The following is a 23201-nucleotide window of genomic DNA, read 5'->3' as shown; positions in this document are numbered from 1 at the left end:
GGACAGCTTACCATTGAGAATAATGCCCTTCATAGCTTAATAATATGAGCATTTAGAGACGAATGAACAGTTTTTATGATCCTCTTCTTTATTTGTCAGTCTATTTGATAAACTTTTTAAAAATATTTTTTATTGATTCTTTTTTAGAGAGAGAGAGAGAGAGAGAGAGAAAGAGAGAGAAAGATATCCATTAATGTGAAAGTAAAATACCAGTTGGCTGCCTCCTACACTCCCCCTACTGGAAATGGAGACACAACCTGGACATGTACACTGATGGGGAATCAAACCTGCAACTCTTCAGTGCAAGGGACGACGCCCAGTCAACTGAGCCACACTGGCCAGGGCCGTTCAGTAAACTTTTATTGGTTGTTCCACTCGGGCATGTTTCCCAAAGTGTTTTCTGTCGATTCCTTGGGAATCCTGAACCCCATTCTCAGGATCCATAAGATCAAAAGTACCGTTACTTGAGGTTATTTGAGCAAAAATCAATTGGAATTGGGCAGCACCAAACTGGAAGTGGTTAGGACCGCTCCCCCAACAGGAGTCAGGACAATACTTACATAAAGAAAGTGTGGGAGCCAAGAAAATAACTTATTGGAATGGCTATCACTGAAAGCCTAGTTGGCTGTTTGCGATTGTTTGTCCCTAGCATTTTGATTTCATAGCCTTGAGGCATTTATAGACTTAGATTTGGGTTTGCTTATGCAGGCTGCCATGGCATGAGCGCTACATTAAGTTTAAAGGCCTCTTTGTTTAAATAATTAAACAATTCCCCCCTTTTGCTCATCTTCTCATTTGTGAGATAGTAATCGAAAACTTGGTATTAGCATCGCTCTCTGTCACCATTAGGCTTAAGTTGCTCTTGTCTCATTGTGCAACCTATAGCTTATGATGTCAGACCCGGGGAAATCTTATTTTTGCTGCTCATTTTGCTTATTTTCTCCAAACCCAGCGAGACCATCAGACAAGCTGCTGGTGGCTGTGAATGTGTATTTAAGGCCCATGAGGGAGCATAGTGCACCAGGGACACTACAGTGATGTCTTATTAGGAGGACAATACCAAGAGAAGGAAGTATACTCCTAGCCAAGGCCCCCCTGAACCAAACCAGTGGCTGGTATCAAAGAATGTAGCTGAAGGGGCATTGACCTGTTTTAGCCAAGTAGCTTGTTTGTTAATTTCTCATATTTGCTGCAATACCAGAGGTGTTGGTGCCTGTGCAGCAAAAGCTATTCGCTATGGCAGATTCCTCCTTGCTCATCCAGTAAGTTATCTAAAGCAGTGCCCTGATCTAAAACCACCTTAGCAAGAGAGTCTAGGACTTTTTGTTAGTGCTCTGACACACTTCTAACAATGGTGTGTTTTTTTTCTTGCACTTTGGTTGTATATATTTAACCATAATTTTGTAATAGAATTTACTATAGAGATACTAGAAAAAGTTGGAATTATTTTAGCCTATCAATTAATATCATGTAAGTTTTTAGGATTGTTGTCAATTTGGGGAGATGTCTACCAAGTTTCTTCCTTAAGAAGCCAAATTAATATAGGGCATATCAAAATCTCTTAAATATTCCATTTCTTTATTATAGTAGCATATTGTAGGTTTTATATTGTTTTTATTATCAGTATTTTCAAATGTGTGACTATGATTTACTTATCTTGGATAACTTGATCATCCTATAATAAATGTGTCTGTTCATTACTCTACTCAATATTTATCTCCTCCTCTTAAATTTCTGTTTTAGTATCGATCTAAAAGTTTTTTGCTACAACTCACTTCTGCATATCAGAATGATTTCTACTGATATTATTGCACATCCCTATCATTTTGTTTTATATTTCATCTTTCCTGAACTTTCTCTCAACTTTTTAGTAAATAAATTTTAAAGTGACAAAAAAGTTACCTTTTAAATATGCCCATGTGAGTAATCTATAATTTCTCTCTTGTTTTATCAAGCAATCCAAACCATCTTTCCAAATTGCAATTAAAATAGCACAGTTAAGCTTTATCAACTTTGAAATACATTTTCATATTTTGCTTATATTCTGGTTTCACTTTTAAATCTTCAAAACTACATTTACAACTTTATAATAAGGAGCAGATTTTCTCTTTAGAGAAAAACCCAAGTTGTCAAATGTGTTTAAGATAAACCAAAGACAAAACTTGTAATTATGGCAAAATACCAAAGTCGTGTTTCTGGTATCCCAGCAGTAGCTCTCTCTTTAAGGACATCAAGGTTAGGAATTTATGGCACATATTCTGTGTAGTTGGTGCTGTTTTTATGGAATGCTTTCAGCTCTTAAAAGTAATATTGTCATATAACAGACTATGAATATTACTCAAAGGTAAGTGAAAACCATGCTGATTTTCTATTTATCAAATAGTTTTTTTAAAAAATCACTCCAAGGATTTTCCACTGTAATAGTAGGACAAGTAATTGTCAGTGATTTCTATTTATTATGTAACTAGAGGCCTGATGCACAAAATTTGTTCATGGGTAAGGTCCCTAGGCCTGGCTGGTGATCAGGGACAATCTGTGGGGCAACTGGCCAGGCAATCAGGGGGCCCCCCTGCACCCACCTTGGCTGGCCTGGGGCCTGCGGGCAAGAGGCAGCTCCTGCGTTGAACATTTGCCCCCTGGTGGTCAGTGCATGTCATAGTGACCGGTCATTCCATCTGCCATTCTACCATTCAGTCAATTTGCATATTAGGTTTTTATTATATAGGATGTAAAATATACAGGTATGAGTTATATTTGTTTTCTAGTTTATTTATTTGGATCATTATTCTCTATATACTTTATAATGATTTCAATTAATCTTAGAATGTTTTAAATTAGTTACATATTTTCCATTTGATATTTTCCAAGTCCCCTTGAAAATGTGGCTCATATTCAGCAATTAATTTAGGATTGCATATAAAATTTTCATTTATAGAACATCACTTTTCATCTTGATCACTGAAAGCAAACATAGTTTGCCTAAAAATGTGTAACTGAGAATCTATTTTCAGTATTTCAAAATAAAGTCTGTTTGTTGAGAATAGTTTACACAAAACAAGATAGGCAACCTTTGGTTCTGCATAAAATTAACTAGAATCTTCTAAAATTCTGAAAATTTAAAAGTGTTATTTCATTTTAGTAAGTTCTGTGTTCTATTTGATTATCTAAAACTATTAGTATGATAATAATCATAAAAACAAGCTCTCTGTTATTAAATAATTTTGAATAAAGTTATTGCTTAGCATAACAATCTACTTATATAAAAACCCTGGGTGTAGCATCACAGCCAGAACTGAGACCAACCAGAAGGAAGTCAGTCCTGCAGGGGTTGTCTTGGAAACGGCTGCGCCCTCCCCCAGCTATTTCCTGGAGGGCAAGGTTTCAGGCAGGAACCCACCCTCAGGGTGAGGTTTCAGACAGGAACCCGCCCTCGGAGTGGAGTGTAGAAGTGAAATGATTTGTAATGGATCTGTTATTGAAGCTACCTTTGGAAATACTATATCTACAGATAAGTGGTTCTCAACCTTGGCTGCACATTAGAATCACTTGGGAATCTTTTGAAAATCCTGATTTCTGGGCCTCATCCTCCGGAAATTCTGTTTCTTTGTTACTAATGTTGTGGCCCCACCCCATAACAAAGAAACAATTTCCGGAGGATGAGGCCCAGGAATCAGGATTTTTAAAAGATTCCCAGGTGATTCTAATGTGCAGCCAAGGTTGAGAATCACTGTTATAGATAATATTAAAAATATATCCAAACATGCAATTTTTTGTCCAAAAAATGAGCATGTTCAAAAATTAAATGAAGAAAATTTGGATATACTCGATGGAGATTTTCACACATATTTGAGTGATGATTCCATTGATTCCACAGATGATGCTGAAAAGGAAAATTTTCCCATCGAATTAGTTAATAGTATTACTCCTTCAGGAATGTCGTGTCATAAATTAAAATTGAAAGTGGGTGCAATCATCATGCTATTGAGAAATCTCAATAGTAAATGGGGTCATTGTAATGGTACCAGATTTGTTATCAAAAGATTACGACCTAACATTATCGAAGCTGAAGTATTAACAGGACCTGCAGAGGGAGAGGCTGTTCTGATTCCAAGAATTAATTTGTCCCCATCTGACACTGGCCTCCCATTTAAATTGATTCGACTATGGTTTCCCGTGATGCCAGCATTTATGATGACTATTAATAAATCACAAGGACAAACTTTAGACAAAGTAGGCATATTCCTACTTGAACCCGTTTTTGCACATGGTCAGTTATATGTTGCTTTCTCTCGAGTTTGAAGAGCATGTGACGTTACAGTTAAAGTTCTAAGTACTTCATCACAAGGGAAATTAGTCAAGCACTCTGAAAGTGTTTTCACTCTTAATGTGGTGTACAGGGAGATATTAGAATAAGTTTAATCACTTTATCAGTCATTGTTTGCATCACTGTTGTTTTTATATGATGTTTTTGTTGTTTTCATATCATGTTTTTGTCGTTTTTATATCATGCCTTTGTTGTTGTTATAACCTTTTGTTACTGTTTGTTTATTAATAAATTTATATATTATTTTCATATACATTTTACTAATTTCCTTTCATCTCTCACACTTCTATTATAAAGAAAGGGAAATTAGCAATATTAAAATATCTCTGCTAATTAATTCCCTTTTTAAAAAAATATATTTTATTGATTTTTTACAGAGAGGAAGGGAGATGGATATAGAGTTAGAAACATCCATGAGACAGAAACATTGATCAGCTGCCTCCTGCACACACCCCACTGGGGATGTGCCCGCAACCAATGTACATGCCCTTGACCGGAATCGAACCTGGGACCCTTGAGTCTGCAGGCCGATGCTCTATCCACTGAGCCAAACCGGTTAGGGCAATTAATTCCCTTTTAATGTTCACGAATTTCGTGCACCAGGCTACTAGTCTGTAATAAAGATGATGGTGTTTGTCAAAACATGAAGTTGCAACTCACTTTTCTGAATGATCTGCTAATTCATTGACAGGGTTTTAAAAACTATTAACTCTATCTTCTTTCTGTCTTTTTTATTTCTTGTTTTGTATGTGTTCTAAATCTCATAATGTTTTTTATCTCTTGTCATCATTTTTATTGCCTATATTTTTATATTGGCCAAGATTTTCCACATAACATACACAAACATATTCACAATGCAATAAGGACATAACAATTATAATCCTTGTTTCTGCAACTAGCCACATGGCTGATGCTGGTATTTATAACTACCTTCTTTCACTACCATCAGCAAATAGCGAAGCTGTTGTGGTTGTTTGCCTGGTGAAGGGACCCGAACCTTCGTTCCTGAAGGGCCTGGGACATTCGCAGTCCTCCATGAAGTTGCCCATGGACTTCAATGGCAGGGCATGGTAGTCCTAGGAAACACCTAAGGGATCTGACTTTCAGACATGCTCCTCCTTCTTTCCATCGCAGAGTAGCAGTCCAATATCCCCTCGGTTATCAGGATCGATAAATTCAGTCAGCACACTAACTCCCCTTTATGCCTGCAGATCAGAGGCATGAGGAGCGCCAAGTGGCTGGGAGCAGTCTTAACTTCTATTTCAGTGGAATAATTGGTGCAAGCATTCCTCCTTTTGGCACTAACACCTCTAGACCAGCATCAAGAAGAAAGCATTTTGCTAGTGGATCACCATCTGTAACAATGTTACTCTCATTCTCACCTCTTTTTCCTGAACCCGAGAATTCTGGCTATTGGAAAAACAGCACATATATTGGTAGCTGATGTACAGCCTCCTGGAGAACATGAACTGAGCCCTAAGATATATTTCTGCCTATTGATTGTAACTGGGTCTTCAGAAAGCTATGTAACCATTCTGCCAAGTCAGCTGCTTCAGAATGATGGGGAACACAGGAAGACCAAGGGGTTCCAAGAGCACGGGTCCACTCATGCACTCCATTCGCTGTGGAGTGAGTTCCTTGATCAGAAGCCATGCTGTGTGACAGTGTATAAGGCATTCTGTAAGCTCATGGATGGTAGTTTGGGGAGAAGCATTGCATGCAAGAATGACAAATCTCTATACATAGAAGTATACCAGTAAGAACAAAATATTGCCCTTCCCATGATGATTAGCAATCCAATCTAATGAACCTATCACCGGGTAGAAGACTGATGGCCCCAGGGAATTATGCCATATTGGGGGCTTGGTGTTGATTTCTGTTGCTGGCAGACTAGAAAATGCGGTACTGAAAAAACATTTCTAGAATTATATTCCAGAGTACACACAATATCTTAGCAATATTATTAGATGTGTTGTTTGAAAGTGACTGCATGTAATATTTTAGTGCTAGCATATGAGTCAGGCACATTATAGCAGTTAAAATTTTTGAAAGATGTATGTTTCTGAGGTATCTTGAAAATCTTTAGAAAGTATGGTTCTATATGTTGAACAATAAATAGAATAATAGTTTGTATTTTTTCATAAAAATCAGCATATTGTCTTATATACCAGAAGCTCATTATATATGTTGATATTTTTTTATTCTCACTTTCAGCCAAATTTGATTTTAGGTAACATAACCATTTAATATTGGGTAACAGGTTTATTTAGTGCCCCTCATAGTTCCTTCCAATTAACAACAGTGCTGAATAGGCCCTGGTCAAGTGGCTCAGTTAATTGGAGCGTCCTCCACTGCACCAAAAGGTTGCAGGTTTGATTCCCCGGCAGGGTCAGGGCACATACCTAGGTTGTGGGCCTCAATCCCCCGTCGAGATATGTATGAGAAACCAGTCAATGTCTCTCTCTCTCTCTCTCTCTCTCTCTCTCTCCCTCCCTCTCTCCGTCCTTCCCTCTCTCTCTCTAAAAATCAATAAAAAATATCCTCGAGTGAGGTTCCAAAAAAAAAAAGTGTCAAGTAGACTAGAAGATATTCCTTATTGCAAGTGACCATAACTGTAACAGGAAACCCAAGAAGCAGGGTGCCATGTTTTCCATGTTATCAGAACTGAGAATTTATGGAATTCTGATCAGTTTTGAGCCACTGTGAAATTTAAATTCTCAGAGTGTAGAAAGTGATTCTAATGAAAAAATTATAAGAGATAGTCTGAGGGAATCACACACATGTGTATGAAACAATATCCTGAGAGAAATTTACTAGGGCTTAAGTGTAATAAAGAGACTTCAAGGTGTCATAGGGAAGAGCTTTTTGATATATTAAACCTTAAAACCTTCACCAAAGAAGACGATGGAGCCTCCTTCTTTGGCGATCTAGATGAAAAAGTAGACAGATTTCGTCTTTCAGACTAAAACCCAAGTAGTGTCAGGAACCCATCCGGAGGACCTTTCTGTTCTATGATTCCATTATTTGAACCGTTTGTGAAATCCTAGCCCTTCAATTGCTTTCTGGTGCTTGTCTCCTGTTAAGTCCCAGAGGTATATTTCCCTCCCAGGCACCAGCCCACTTAAAGCAAAGCAGTCCTGGGAGTTGCCAACTCATCAAAAGCAGGGTCTAGTCCAGCATTAACCTAATTATATGCTGCAACCACTTTTCTTATGCATCTGGGAGTAACTCCTTGGCCTCCAGCCAGCCACTCTGGGATTGGATTTTCAAGTGACATAGCCAGTTACTTTAAAATGTTTACTTCCTGAATGCCGGAGGTGGCATGTCATCTTCACAAAGGGGCAAATCCACAATGGGATCAAAAGCCTCTGCTCATGTTAGCCAGCCTGGCTTTGCCAATGGCCACAGAGCCCTGGTTTCTCTGAACTCATATTTTCTCAGTAATGGTGCGGTATCTTGTTCATTACAACTCGCTCCGAGATGATGAAGTCGTCATGTGCCTTGTTTTTCCTTCACAGAGCATTGGTAAGCATTTTTTAAAGAAATTTTCATATAAATCTTTGAGATTTCTGGCCAGGAAATTGGGCAGACATCTGGAAAAGAAGCACCATCGCCTATCTCCATCCAAAATGTGTTTTGTTTCATGTCTTTTTTTTTTTTTTTTTTTTTCAAAAGACAATATGCAAATTCCTTAGCCATGAGCCTTTCTGGAGCAAAGGTGTTTGACTAGTCTATGGGTTATCTTCTGTATCTTAGAAAACAAACTCTATGTTTCTCTTCCATTCCTACATTTCAGAGGGCTACAGTGTGCTGCGGAGCTCACATGTATTAAATCAATAGCATTTACTGTTGGCAGAAAAACATAATCTGCACCCAATGAGTAGAAACATAAATGCAACCTCACAAGGAAGTTAGTCAATAAGTGCATTTCTTCTCCATCTGTTGCTGCTGGGTTCGGCTGGCTTCCCCTTGTGGTGGTTTGTAGTATCCGTCTTCCGAAACGTTCTCCTTGGTCGAGGCTTTATGGGATGGTTTCCTGAGCTGTTATAAGACTCTTTTCCACACTCATTGAGTGGCTGCCTTGATTGATCTTAACAGCACCTTTGAAAATGCTGGTGGAAATCTTTTCTTAGTTGAGGTTTTTAGATATTGGCTATATAACTAAATAAGGAGTTCCATATTTCAAAGTAGTGTGTTTGGAAGGGTGCCCAGAGTAAAGAAAACATTAACAGGCATAAAAAGCTAGCATATGGATACTATAAGGCGTATGATGGAAAATGTCCAAATAAAGTAGTGGAACCTTCCAATCAAAGAGTGTGAGGGGCAGTAAGGAAAATATGTTCTCTCTTATGTTTCTGCCAAAATGTAAGGACAATACAACCTATAGAGTAAATTCAGCAGATGCTGGAAACTGCAAAAAAAAGAACACTAGTTGCATACTTTAAAATAACATACTACTTATGTCTGAATTTGATTGCAGTTAAATTCTGTTATTTGATCTATTTTATGTTATTGTCTCTATGTTATTTAGTCTAAAAATCACCTTAAATTAATATAGTTAGATTGTACTAAATTGTACAGAAATAATGAAATAGTATCATTTCCTTAGGAAGATCCATCAAAATATGTCCTGAATTCAATCACTTGGTAATAGTCTTTAAATTCCTATTATGCATCTAGAAATACAAGAGGTATATAAGTTTGGAATATGGCATAATTGCTTCTTTTAAAAAGTTTAAAGTTGGTTTAAAAAATGGTAGTAGTCTCCACATGTTTTTGTCCACTCTAGGGCAGTTATTTCAATATTTTTTATAATAAAGATTTTTTTTATTCCCAATTTCTAAGGGACATTTTATTGGGAGTTCTGAATATAAAGGCTAAGTTGATTATTTTTATTTGACACACATAGCTTTTAGGTAAGGGTTGTCATGTGTTTTATGAAATTAAAGGTCCTTTTGATGGTAAGAAATAACCAACTAACACCAGGTAGATGAAAGGCAGGACTTCTTGTTAGTTATAGCTCCCAACTAGAGAAGGCCGCCAGGCAGGGCCACACAGGGCTTTTACACCCAAGGACATGGCAACAGAAAGCTGGAGCTGATTAGGGCTGATGCACAGTGGCCTAGAGTGTGTGTGCCCAACAAGGGCAATAGTCGGGTGTGTACTTGATTAGCTGCTCAAGAAGAGAAACTGGTTGACCTTTGCTCAGGACCTCAAAACTGGACCAAAACAACATAATTTAAAAAACACACACACACACACACACACAATAACAGCAACACTGTGTGATATGATACAGATATAAACTGAAAACATTCTTTGTAATTCATTCATATTTTCAATAAATATTTAATGAACACACATTATGTGTTGAATCCAAGATGGACAGCGAGAAAATAAGAATGAACAAGAGGATTTAAGTTTAATGGGAGACAAAAGCAATGATGACAATTTAATTATAATCCTCAGAGAGTCACATAAGTTGCCATTGAAACACAAAGGTAGGTGTTACTTCTATAGTCCAGACCACTCAGGGGAAGTTTTCAGACATAGGATGCATCATTAACAAAGATAAAAAAAGCTAGATATAATTTAATAAGCAGCAATCTTAGAAAAAAGCCTAGTACAAGTATTCTGCATAAATAAATCAAAAGAGTCTCAGAAAGATAAAGAAACTTGGTTTATATCACAGATAGTATAGGAAACAGCCTATAATACCTCCCCAGCCAGTATTCACCTATCTTTTCCCTTGTATGGTCAACATCAATTTTGTTTAACTGCAAATTCCACATATTTGACTGTCTGAACATGATATGTAAGTGTTATAATAACCTGGCCAGAAGGACCAATAATAAAGAAAAGATTTAGAATTTCTTTTTTTTTTTAATGAACACATTTTAAAAGAATGGAATTCTTTTTTTTCTGCATCATTAAACTCTCCCCTCTCACAGTCATCATGTCTAAATCAGAGACTCCCAAAGAGCCAGAACAGCTGTGGAAGCTCTTTATCAGATGTTTGAGCTTTGAAGCAATCAATGAGAGTCTGAGGAGCCATGGTGAGCCATGGGGGACGCTCACAGACTGTGTGCTCCAGAGGCTGTGGATCTGTCACCTATGCCACCGTGGAGAAGGCGTGTGTGGCTATGAATGAAGGCCACACGAGGTGGATGGAAGAGTGTGGAACCAGAGAGGGCTGTCTCAGGAGAAGATTCCGAAAGACCTGGTGCCACTTAACTGTGAAAAAGACTTTTGTTGGTGGTATCAAAGACACTGAAGAACTAAGGGATTATTTTGAACAGTAAAGGAAAATTTATTAAAATCATGACTGACCAAGGCAGTGGCAAGAAGAGAGGCTCTGCTTTTGTAACCTTTGATGACCATGACTCTGGAGACAAGACATAAATACCACCCTGTGAATGGCCACAACTGTGACGTAAGGAAAGCCCTGTCTAAGCAAGAGATGGCCAGTGCTTCATCCAAAGTGGTTCTGAAAATGTTGGTGGGAATGACACTTCGGTGGTGGAGGAAACTTCAGTGGTCGAGGCGGCTTTGGTGTCAGCTGTGGCGGTGGTGGCGGTGGATATGGTGGCAGTGGGGATGGCTGTAATGGATTTGGTAATGATGGAAGCAATTTTAGAGGTGGCAAAAGCTACAATGATTCTGGCAATTACAACCATCAACCTTCAGATTTTGGACCCATGAGAGGAGGAAACTTGGGAGGCAGAAGCCCTGGTCCCTATAGCGGTGGAGGCCAATTCTTTGTCAAACCACAAAATCAGTGGGGCTATGGCTCTTCCAGCAGCTGCAGTAGCTATGGTAGTAGCAGAAGGTTTTAATTACTGACAGGAAACAAAGCTTAGCAAGAGAGTAGAGCCAGAGAAGTGGCAGGGAAGCTGCAGGTTACAACAGATTTGTGAACTCGGCCATGCACAGTGGTGGCAGGGCCTATCTGCTACAAGAAGACATATTTTAGACAATACTTATGTGAATGGGCAAAAATCTCGAGGGCTGAATTTGTGACTAATTGTATCACAGGTTATTTTAGCTTCTTTTCTGTGGAAAGTGTAAAGCATTCCAACGACGGGTTTTCATGTAGTCTGGTGTGTGTTTCTGCAACTCATGCTGTTGATTGCCAAAAGTAATAGTCTGAGCACAATGCTAAATAAATGTGTCTTTTAAAAATAAGAGAATGGAATTCTTTTTCATTGGATTAATAATATATGGACCCTCACCTGGTCTGGAAACCTTAGACCTGAACTTTATGGTGGCTATAACTGGTGTTGATCTTGGTTTGAAAGCATAAAGCAGAGAGTTATATAAAGTTAGAGTCTCATGCAGAGACATAAATGAGCTCTAAAATGTTCAATGTTAAATCCAAAAGAAAAGACAAGGAGCAAATTCAAGGATTAGTGAATGGGAAGAGTGAGCTGAATCTTGGAATCCAGCCTGGAAATACAACCTAAACAAGGGTTGGGGAGGAAAGTTGTAAAATGAGTATTGATGACTTCATCTGTGGGTAAGGGGGGAGCCCTTAAGCACACTATGTGTTGATGATAGAATTTTACCTTCTAAAATTGAGGCTTTCCATTTGTATTTTATGACATTAAAACACCTCTGCACTGGAGGAAATATATTGGGATAGGTGATTTTTATGTAATAGTAAACTATATTATAATATTTATCTTAATATTAAAGTAATTAACTAGATTATATTGATTTAGAACCCTGTAGAATTACACCTTGATTATTTAAAATATTATTTTTAAAATTTATCTTTATTGTTGAAAGTATTACAGATGTCCCTCTTTCTCCCCATTGACCCCCATCCACCCTGCTCACACCCCTTCCCAGGTCTTCACCAAACTATTATCTGCCCACGGGTTATGCATATCTATATATATAAAAGCCTAAGCAACCAGACGACTGGTTGGTAGCTATGATGCACACTGACCTCCAGGGGGCAGATGCTCAATGCAGGAGCTGCCCCCTGGTGGTCAGTGTGCTCCCACAGCGGGAGCGCTGCTCAGCTGACAGATGGGCACCAGACATGGGGTTCATGGCTGGCAAGTGCAGCTGTGGCAGCGTGAGCCTTTCCCATGGACACTCCCCCTACCCATGTGAGCAGGGGCAGGGGCAGGGGCAGCAGGGCCAGGATGAACTGAGCAGGAGTGGCGAGGTGCCCAACCTGGGCTCAGGCTCCTCCCAGGATGCCTGCCTCTTCACTCACTACTTTCTGCTGTGCAGGATCGACCTGGACAGTGGACTGGACCCCGATGAGCTGGCAGGTAAGGCCAGGCTGCAACGGTGCAGAGTTCCACTGATCCCCGCAGGTCAGGCCGAGGGACCCCACTGGTGCACGAATCCATGCGCCAGGCCTCTAGTATGCATATGATTTATTTGCTTAGTCTCTCTCCCCCTACCCCTTCCCTCTGAAATTCATTAGTCTGTTGCATGCTTCAGTGTCTCTGGATCTATCTTGTTCATCAGAGCCTAATAAAATTTATTCGGTGTAAGCCTAGAGCTCCCTCTATAGGAAGTTTCAAAAGACAGTTTAGAAAAAATAAATAAACTGCTTATAGTCTCATTGGATATGTCCAATCAACATATAGACAAATAAACATATAAAATGTTTCAAATGTATGCACCATCTATGTGAAGTAGTTGACTTTTTAGGTTATCATTTCTTTGTCACTGAAGATGCAGAGTGTAACTTTGTAGTATTTGTACCCCAAATGCTTAATCTCTACTTCTGAACCAATCCCTGAACCTTCGGTAACTCAGGCCTTAAAAGAGATTGTGTCCAACTCAAATTGACTGTCATTATTCTCCTGTGCAAATTTCCCCTTATTGCTAAACTATGTCTTTTTATACTCGGCTCATTTAAATTATGATTGAAACAAGGTACAATTTTTTTTAATCCTCACCCAAGGATATTTTTTCTTTTTTCTTTTTTTAATTTTTTTAAAATATATTTTATTGATTTTTTACAGAGAGGAAGGGAGAGGGATAGAGAGTCAGAAATATCAATGAGAGAGAAACATCGATCAGCTGCCTCCTTTCACACCCCCAACTGGGGATGTGCCCACAACCAATGTACATGCCCTTGACTGGAATCAAACTTGGGACCCTTCAGTCTGCAGGCCAACGCTCCATCCACTGAGCCAAACTGGTCAGGGCTCAAGGATATTTTTTCATTGCTTTTTACATAGAGGGGAAGGGATGAAGGGAGAAGGAGAGAGAGAGAAACAAACATCAATGTGAGAGAGACACATTGACTGGCCGCCTCCCTCACGTGTCCCTACTGGGGCCAGAGAATGAACTCCCAACTCAGGTATGTGCCCTTGACTGGGAATCCAATCTGTAACCCTTAGGTGCACAAACCTATGCTCTAACCACTTAGCACACAGCCCAGGGAAAAACAAGGTACAATTATTAAATTGGGTTGTATGTCTCTCGAGGCATACATCAATAGATTTTGCTCTTGAACTGATCTCTGCCATGACACCTTCACCACCATCTTCAGGCCATTGACTTATGGACAGTTGCTCTTAGAATGTCCTATACTCTGAAGTTAACTAATTACTTCATAGTTCTGTCATTAAATGTGTTTTTTGCATCTTCCATATTATCCTTATACAGGTAGTATACACATAGATAGATTTTACTTCATTATCATATCTGTCAAGCTTGACCTATTAATTCTATTGTGATAACTGACACACTTGGTAGACTTATTTCTACCATTTATTTTACACTAGAGGTCCAGTGCACGGATTCATGCACATTGAAAGGAAATTAATTAGAAGGTGGCCAGCAGGGTGGGACTGGGCAAGACGGGCTGGACACACGTTGGAGCCAACTTCTCACAGTCCCTCCCTGGATGGCTACACCTGGGGCAGTGCCGGGGTTCAAAGGGCATCTGCAGAATGAATGGGGTCTCTCCAGCAGGTGGGGTCCCTTGGCCTGGCCTATGGGGACCAGGCCGAAACAGGCAGTCTGACATCCCCCAAGGGGTCCCGGAGTGCGAGAGGGCACTCTGCAAAGTTGCTGTTGCTCAACAGCTCCTGTGTTGAGCATCTGCCCCCTGGTGGTCAGTGCGTGTCATACCTACTGGCCATTTTATAAATATAGATTCTTAATGTCATTTTTTCTGCTTCTTTTTATCTTATATTTTAATTTTTGGCATACAAATTATTTTATCATTTTAATTTTTTCTCTTTGACTAAGAATACTTTGAAATTTAATTACATATATATTTAACTTAAGATTCAAAAGTTATTTAGTATCTCAATCCCCTAATACAGTGGTTGGCAAACCTTGGCTCGCGAGCCACATGCAGCTCTTTGGCCCCTTGAGTGTGGCTCTTCCACAAAATACCATGTGTGGGCACGCATGCACAGTGCGATTGAAACCGTGGCCCATGCACAAAAGTCGGTTTTCGACCTGGGGGAGTCTATTTTGAAGAAGTGGCATTAGAAGAAGTGGGGGATGTCGGTAGGTCGGGCGACAGGAGACGTGGCGCAGGTGGGCCGCGGGATACGCAGCGCAGGAGAGGCTCCCGCGATTCATGTAGGAGTTGAGTGAGCCAGTCAGTCAGTAGTGTCATTGTGCAGTGGTTAGTGCTAGTCGCATCTGCAAATCACATGCGGGTGACAAAAATACCTACTCGAAGCATAAAGTTACCTGTATTTTTCCAACCAGCTGCAAATCCTACAGATATATTTGTCATCAATTTAATAATTGTAATTATTTGGTGTTGGTGACTTTATTATTATAAAATGAGGACATTTTTAGCAAAGGCCAGCTTAGGAGTACCCTAATTAAGTTGATAACAACGTACCTACCTATATAGTTTAAGCTTAAAAAATTTGGTTCTCAAAAGAAATTTTAATCATTGTAATGTTGATATTTGGCTCTGTTGACTAATGAGTTTGCCGACCACTGCCCTACTATATCATACAAGATACTTAGAACTCTATTTTTTAAAGGTTTTTTCAACTGTTCCTCATTCTTTTTTAAAAAAATATATTTCTATTGATTTCAGAGAGGAAGAGAGAGGGAGAGATAGAAACATCAATACTGAGAGAGAATCATTAATCGACTGCCTCCTACACACCCTCACTGGAGATTGAGCCTGAAACCCAGGCATGTGCCCTGACCTGAAGTCAAACCACGACCTCCTGGTTCATAGGTCAGTGCTCAACCACTGAGACACACCAGCCAGACTAGAACTCTTTAATTCTAATTTTTCTTTTCCTGATTTATATGATATTAATATGCAGAATTTTATTTGTTTTTTGTTAAATCTATAAGTTAGACCGTGCTATTATTATCTTATATAAACAATACATATTTCAATGCTATTATTATCTTATATAGACAGTACATATTTCAGTTTACTACATATTTACTTATTTCTTTGTTCATTATTACTTTATGATCTCTGGCCATTTTCCCTCTTCCTTAAGTGTCTCACATTTTTATTGTTATTGTTTTTGTGTATTGTTTGTTTTGTTTTATTTGTCTCTAGAAAATGTTTTAGTTTTCTTATGATCCCAGCAATGAATTAAAAGAATGCATATTTTCATTGACTTAGGATCTTGTTTTATTTCCAGCGGGCTCTTCAGATATCCAGACCACATGCTTCAGGGGAATCGATATTGCAGAGTGTTTTGATTTGGATGACTGGTACAATAAATGGGAGAAGAATATTTATAGACTGAATAAATACCTAAGAACGGTAAGTCTGCAAAAGGTATTGAGAGCAAGTCAATGACTAACTGCCTCCAAAGGCATGGGTACTTGGAAGAAAGGTCATCTGAATGTTTTTATAATATAATAAGGAGTTTGATTCAAGGTCACTGATATGGACTCGTCAAGACTTACTGTCACTACCACTTGATTAACAATCACTTGGTTTACAATCAAGCTTGTATATTACAATGTTTTTAACAAAATGAAGTCCTATACTTTTGTTAACATAAGCTTAAAACTACAGATATCTTAATATTAATAGATTTAACTTTTAAAGATTCTACTTGGAAGATAGATACAATAGTCATGAGTTACTAAAGAAACAACAGGATTCTAGTCTTCCTAAAATATATAGAGTATATATGTGTTTGTGTGTGTGTGTTAAAAGAGCCCTTTCCATCTGGCTAAGAGTCCTTTTTCCAGATCTGTTACATCTGGTTATCAACTTTGACCCAGGGATGGGATTTAAAAGACACCTCACCATCTGGCATCCTTTCTAGCCATGCTCCTGAGATGAGATTTCAGAGACACTCAGTACAAGAAAAACATGAGAGTCTGAGGCTGCCAGTTTGGGGCTCAGCTCATGACTCAAAATGCTTCTTGGAACTCATCTGTACTTGCCTTTATATTAGTCATGTAGATGAGTGTTCTCGCCTCAGTGATTCAAAGGACTTAAAGGAAAGTGTCTTGTTTTACTTGCCCATTTCACTCTCTCAATATCCAATTAAACAGCATGGTGTTTTGGAAAGACACATTGAATGAATAAATCAATACATTAATAAGTTGATTCCCCTTTTCTATAAATACCCCTTCTATCCCTTCGCTTAGGTATGTTTCTCATCATCTGAGTTTCAAATTAAATGTCAAGTCCTATCCGATAGCTCAGGCTCTAGCACTTACATCAGAAAGATTAGTGTCTGAAATGTCTATCAGGAATGGCAGTGCAAAAACAAGTATGATGTTGTCCTTTCCTTTGGAAATAGGTTGAGGACCATGTAAACGTATTTGCATTACATTCTATTTAATGCTTTTACAGAGTGTACTGGACTTAATAACTATCATTTCTCTTTAAAATTATCATAAAGAGCAACTCCTGCCAAAAGCATAAAATGTATAATATGAACTAGAGACATCAAAACAATTAACTAGTTTCTAGAACCACTCACTTTCAACAAGAAAACATTATTTCTACTTTGAAAATAGAAACAACAACAAAAATACAGTTGGGTTTTGAGAGGTTTTTGGTCAAAAACACTTATTTCAGTGACCTCAGAAGAACATTCTATTAACTTGCTGCTACCTATCTGAACACAAGTCTCATTGACTGCAGAAGGAGAGAGAGAAAGAGAGGGAGAGAGAGAGAGAGAGAGAGAGAGAAACAAGATAATTTAGCTAGGATTAAGAAAACATCTATTTGATTTCAAATATTTATTATTGATGTAATTTTATTTTACCTATTTGGAGCAACATATCATTGTTTCAGTTAAATAACATTAGGCTGTTAGAGAGGCCAAAGAAAAGTCTAATCTCATCACCATGTGAGTTACTCTCATCACATGTAAATATAAGGTTTCCGTACATCTGTTTCATAATCCTCTTCCAAGGAATGACTGAAGAATTTCAATATCGTGACGGCTCTACACCAGGTGCCGTTCTCAAAGAGCTCTTCCTGGAAAGAGTTTGGTGAACACTCCTGAAGACTGCCATTCTTGGAAATAAGATTGGAGGCACCAGACAATGTTTATTCCCAGCAATTGCGCTGTCATGTATCCTCATGTTTAACACTAATCTAAAAAAGACCTTCCTCTTGATTTGCACTTTGATATAAACATTTACATAAAACCAAGATTTGAGGCAAACCAAGGCTTCCACAGTGTGAATTATCTCAATGGATAAGATTGTTCTGTGCTTATAGTTTATGTGCATGAATGACTTATATTTTAGCCATCCATACTGTTCTTCCGAAATAGACAACTAAGGTTTTACAGTTTTCACTCGAAAGGAATGCTATATATTCAGTTATTTTTTATTCTTCTAATGTAAGACAATTGAAAACAATATAAATTGAATAAAAATTAAAGTTGTGAAAAAGTAAAAAGTAGATATTTTAGTCCCCTCCCTTAAAGACCTAGACTCTAGGTCCTAGAGTATTCTAAACTATTTACATTAGAATAGAAAATGAGAAAGAAATATTTAGAGGGTAAAAGCAGTGATGCAGCCTTGAAAATGATAATTCTTATGATAAACAGAGCAAAACATTTTGGGTGAATCTCAACGCAGCAGATAGAATTTTTCCAACAGACAAATATTACAAAAAGATAAAGTTGACAGAAAGCTATTGATGAGGCTCATGTTAAAATTTTATATATTCTTTGTAGGAAAGCTATAAGAATGTAATTAAACATGTTTCATTAATTTGAAAATACTAAAAAAAAACACTAATAAGTGTTAAATATAATTGAGTAGAGGCCCAGTGCATGAAATTCGTGCACTGAGGGGGGGGGGGGTTTGTCCCTCAGCCCAGTCTGCACCCTCTCCAATCTGGGACCCCTCGGGGGATGCCGATCCCATAGAGATCGGGCCTAAACCAGCAGTCGGACATCCCTCTCATGATCCGGGACTGCTGGCTCCCAACCACTTGCCTGCCTGACTGCCTAATTGCCCCTAACAGCTTCTGCCAGCCAGCCTGATCACCTCCTAACCACTCCCCTGCCTGCCTGATCAATGCCTAACTGCTCCCCTGCTGGCCCGGTCGCCCTCAACTGCCCTCCCCTGCTGGCCTGGTTCCCCCTAACTGCCCTTCCCTACTGGCCTGGTCACCCCTCACTGCCCTTCCCTGCAGGCCTGGTCACACCCTACTGCCCTTCCCTGCCAGCCTAGTCACCTCTCACTGCCCTCCCCTGCTGGCCTGGCCACCCCTAACTGCCCTCCCCTGTAGGCATGGTTACCCCCAACTGCCCTCCCTTGTCAGCCATCTTGTAGCTGTGGGCACCGCCATCTTTGAGGGCATGGCAGTCAATTAGCATATTCCCTTCTTATTAGCTCTGGGCGCCCCCATCTTTGCAGCCTGCTGCTCAGTTGTTTGGTCATCCTTCACTAACCCCCCTGCCGGCCTAGTCACCCCACGCAGCCTGTTTGGTCATCCATTTGGTTGTGATGGTCACTAGGCTTTTATATTTATAGATTAGTAGTAATATTAGTAGTTGTAATAATATAGTAGTGATAGTTGTTATTTATTAAACACCTACTTCAGGTTTAATATTTTCAATCAATTATATGTATTAAGTGACTTATATGATACACATATGGTCAAAGATCATAAGGCTTGAATGAGATGGAGCTAGAATAAGAAACTAAATGATCTAACTCCAAATCCTGCACTGTTGGCCACTATGCAATACTGTGTTCATTTATATCATCACTATCATCGTTTGGAAGGTGAGAGCACAGATGAGAGATAAAGTAAGTCTTTAGAAATATTACATTTAAAAATATGTTTTCATAATTATTTCTTAATTTTTCTTACATCAGCATTATGTAGGTTACAAGTATTTGAAAGTGGAGAAAAAATTGAGTAAGGGAAACAAAGCAGTCTCAGTCGATAATGGAACAAAAACACTAATTTCAAAACTATTTAAATGTTGTCTAAATTAGTTTATCTTTAAAAGTTTGTAAATGGAGAGCAATTAAAGAAGAGAAAGAAAGAAAGAAAGAAAGAAAGAAAGAAAGAAAGAAAGAAAGAAAGAAAGAAAGAAAGAAAGAAAAAAAGAAAGAAAGGAAGGGAATAGCCTCACATCCTATTCTTTAGGGCAACTGCTCTCTTTAAATTAGTACAGTATTGGCCCATTACAGAGTATCTACCATACCTAGAGTTTCTGGATTTGGCTGTCCTGGTATCACATGAATCCATAGCCATGAGCATTGCTGTTTACGTTGGGATAAACACAAGAAGATGAAGTATTCATAGGCTGAACTAAACCAATTAGATTATTTCTAGTAAGAACTTCAAGAACACAGACTATAGTTAACCAATAATGAATGCCAGGCAAATGACAAATGTTGGGGTTAAGGTTGCTAGCACTGAGTCATTTAAGGGTGATCAGATAAGCAGAAGAAGCCTATTCTGCTGACAGAAATAGGAGAATACAGCATATACGCAGAGAGAGACAGAAATGGGAGACATGTAAGCTCTGAGAGACATAGATTAAGTTCAGTTTCTGACAGCTTTCCAGGTTATATAAGACCAGTCTCTGCTAATGGTTATCGTTCAATCTCTGAGTCTGGGTTTCTTATAGAATAACACACCTCTACCTGGTCCTTGTTTGTCACTTATGAATCCTTGAAATTAAAGTTGCCATTGACTAGACCAAAATAAGAGTGGTGTGTCCATCTCCATTTTCTTATCAGAAGATGGTTGAACTTGGTTTCAACTTAAGTAAAAAGACTAAGAAATTGCCCTGGCTGGCATGGCTCAATGGTTAGAGGGTTGGCACGCCAACTGAAGGATGGTGGGTTTAATTCCAAGTCAAGGGCACATACCTGGATTGAGTAGAGGCATCAATTGCTTGATCTCCTGCCCTGGTTGGGGCGAGTGCAGGAAGCAACCAATCCATGTGTCTAACCTCTGCTTGGTGCCAGGGTTTCAAAGAAAAATATTGTATATCCCCATATGAGAGTAGCTTACAATATAGTGGAGAGGATACTAATTCTAAAGTACAAAAACCATATTAAACATTTAAATGATTTTTTAAAACTTGATAGTAACTTTTTAACATTTGCTAAGGATTAAGTTATAATTAAAACTAGATCATCTTTTTAGCAAAATGCAAATGGTTATCTGCTAAACTGAAATAATGAATCTATCTTTATTAATACTATTTTGTAAAATATACAATGAACATTAAATCAAAAACAAATGTGCCTAGTGATTAAATTAGTTGCTTAATGAAATACTTAGATTCAACTATGTCATAAAAATTCTACTGTCAGTGGATTAAAGATTTAAATGTGAGACCTGAAATGATGACACTCCTAGGGAAAAAAAAAACTCCTTGACATGGGTTTTGGTAATGAATTTTTGGAAACCATACAAGCAACAAAATAACATACAAGCAACAAAATAAAAAAATAAACAAGTGGGACTGCATCAAACTAAAAAGCTTCTGCACAGCAAAAAAATTAAAAGAAAAATCAACAGGGTGAAAAGATAATCAATGGGATGGAAGAAATATTTGCAAAACATATATCTTATTATGGATTAATATCCAAAATATATAAAGAACTCATACAACTAAAAACATACACATACACAGACACACACACACACACACACACAAAAAAAAAAAAAAACACCTAATAATCCAATTTTTAAAATGTGCAAATGACCGGAATAAATATTTTTCCAAAGATCAACTAGTCTGGATTATGATAGCTGTCTGGGGTTTTTGTGATTCCACACAAATGAAATTTTTGTTCTATTTCTTTAAAAAAAATGTCATTGGGAGAGTAAGCATTTTTAAATCTATCTTTTATGCTAAGCAATATACAAAACAGAAGAAAACTTTCTTGAGAGAATAACAACAATGTAAATAATTACTCTATTTTTTTTATTCTTTCTTACTTTGCTTTAGGAAAGTGATAGATAATATAATATCACCAACTATAAGAAATCCAGATAATTTGACATAAATATATCATTTTGTGCAATGGCATATGGAACTATTTCATGAATGACCCAGGTAAAAAAAAAAAAAAGTTCTGGACTCAATAAGTAAAAACTAAGTATGCTTTTCTCTCTCAGGCTAGCTCAAATTAGAAAGGCATGGTTACTTTCAAAATAAAATCATGCAAACTTATGATAGATATCCTTTCTATTAAACAAATTCTTAAAATTATTTCAAATGGGAAATACTTGATTTTCAGAGGTAGAAGAACCAATCAGAGGACATAATTAAAATCAAATGCAAAAAAAACCACATTCATTTAACTTTCTAATACATATAAATTGCTTATTATGTGTGTGGACAGAGAAGAGGGAGGAACCATCTAGACAACTGGTGGGTTTTAAAACAGGTGAATTTAGATAATTACAGTGATATATAAAAATAACCAGACAACCTCTTTTCCAGCTGGAACCCAGGAAAGTGAGGACAAGAAGAAGGTTCCTGCTGTGCCAGGACCCTTGAGAAAAGGGCAAGGAATTTCACAGAGCCGAAGATCAAACACCTGAGAAAGGCGTTCCCCCAAAAGATACTTTGAAAGGCAAGGAGAAAGCTTATGCATGAACATGCTGAGCACTATCACAAAGAACATAGGCATACGTACAGAAGTGAGCTCAGATAGCTAGAATGGCAAGAAAAGCTGGTGACTTCTATGTACCTGCGGAACACAAATTGGCATTTGTCACCAGGACCAGAGGTAACAATGGTGTGAGCCCAAAAGTCTGAAAGGTGCGGCAGTTTCTTCACCTTTGCCAGATCTTCACTGACACCTTTGTTAGGCTCAGCAAGGCTTCCGTTAACATGCTGAGGATTGTGGAACTATATATTGCATGGGGGTACCCAAACCTGAAGTCAGTAAATGAATTTATCTACAAGTGTGGTATGGCCAAGTCAAAAAGAGCAAATTTCCCTGACAGATAATACATCAATTGCTTGATCTCTTGGTAAATGTGGCATCATCCTCATGGAGGATCTGAAACAACTTCCTGTGGCCCTTCAAAGTACCTTCTCTATGAGGTGGAATAAAGTAAAAGACCACACGTTTTATAGAAGATGGAGATGCTGGCACAGGAAACACCAGCTCAATAGGTTTATTACAAGGATGAGCTGAGGTACCTATCATGGTTATTTTTGTAATCTGGTCTGTTAGTAAATTGACTGATTTCAAATTGAAATATATATATATATATATACACATATATATATATGTGTATATATATATATACACACATATATATATAATCTGACAAAATAAAATAAACAATTTCTTCAAATTGCTAAAACCCATTGACGTTGCACATTTGTTTCTAAACAAAAATGTACTATTTTTGAAATTATAAATATAATATGTGTTCAATAGAAATGGAACATAAGCATACTCATATCACTCTCCTGTATTTTCT

At 38.1% G+C, this 23201-nt stretch overlaps 2 pseudogenes; both read left to right on the top strand.

Moving 5' to 3' along the window:
• Window positions 1–10280: 10280 nt before the first annotated feature.
• On the top strand, window positions 10281–11160 carry LOC139016935 (heterogeneous nuclear ribonucleoprotein A1-like; annotated as a pseudogene).
• Window positions 11161–12371: 1211 nt separating this feature from the next.
• Window positions 12372–22909, top strand: LOC139015990 (large ribosomal subunit protein uL30 pseudogene; annotated as a pseudogene).
• Window positions 22910–23201: the final 292 nt, after the last annotated feature.

This window comes from Myotis yumanensis, unplaced genomic scaffold, assembly GCF_028538775.1.
Source record: "Myotis yumanensis isolate MYYU_CA2020_CCGP unplaced genomic scaffold, mMyoYum1.0.hap1 SCAF_9, whole genome shotgun sequence".
In the NCBI taxonomy this organism is placed as follows: domain Eukaryota; kingdom Metazoa; phylum Chordata; class Mammalia; order Chiroptera; family Vespertilionidae; genus Myotis; species Myotis yumanensis.
Note: the sequence above shows the minus strand (reverse complement) of the source record. Positions and strands in the feature narration are given on the sequence as shown.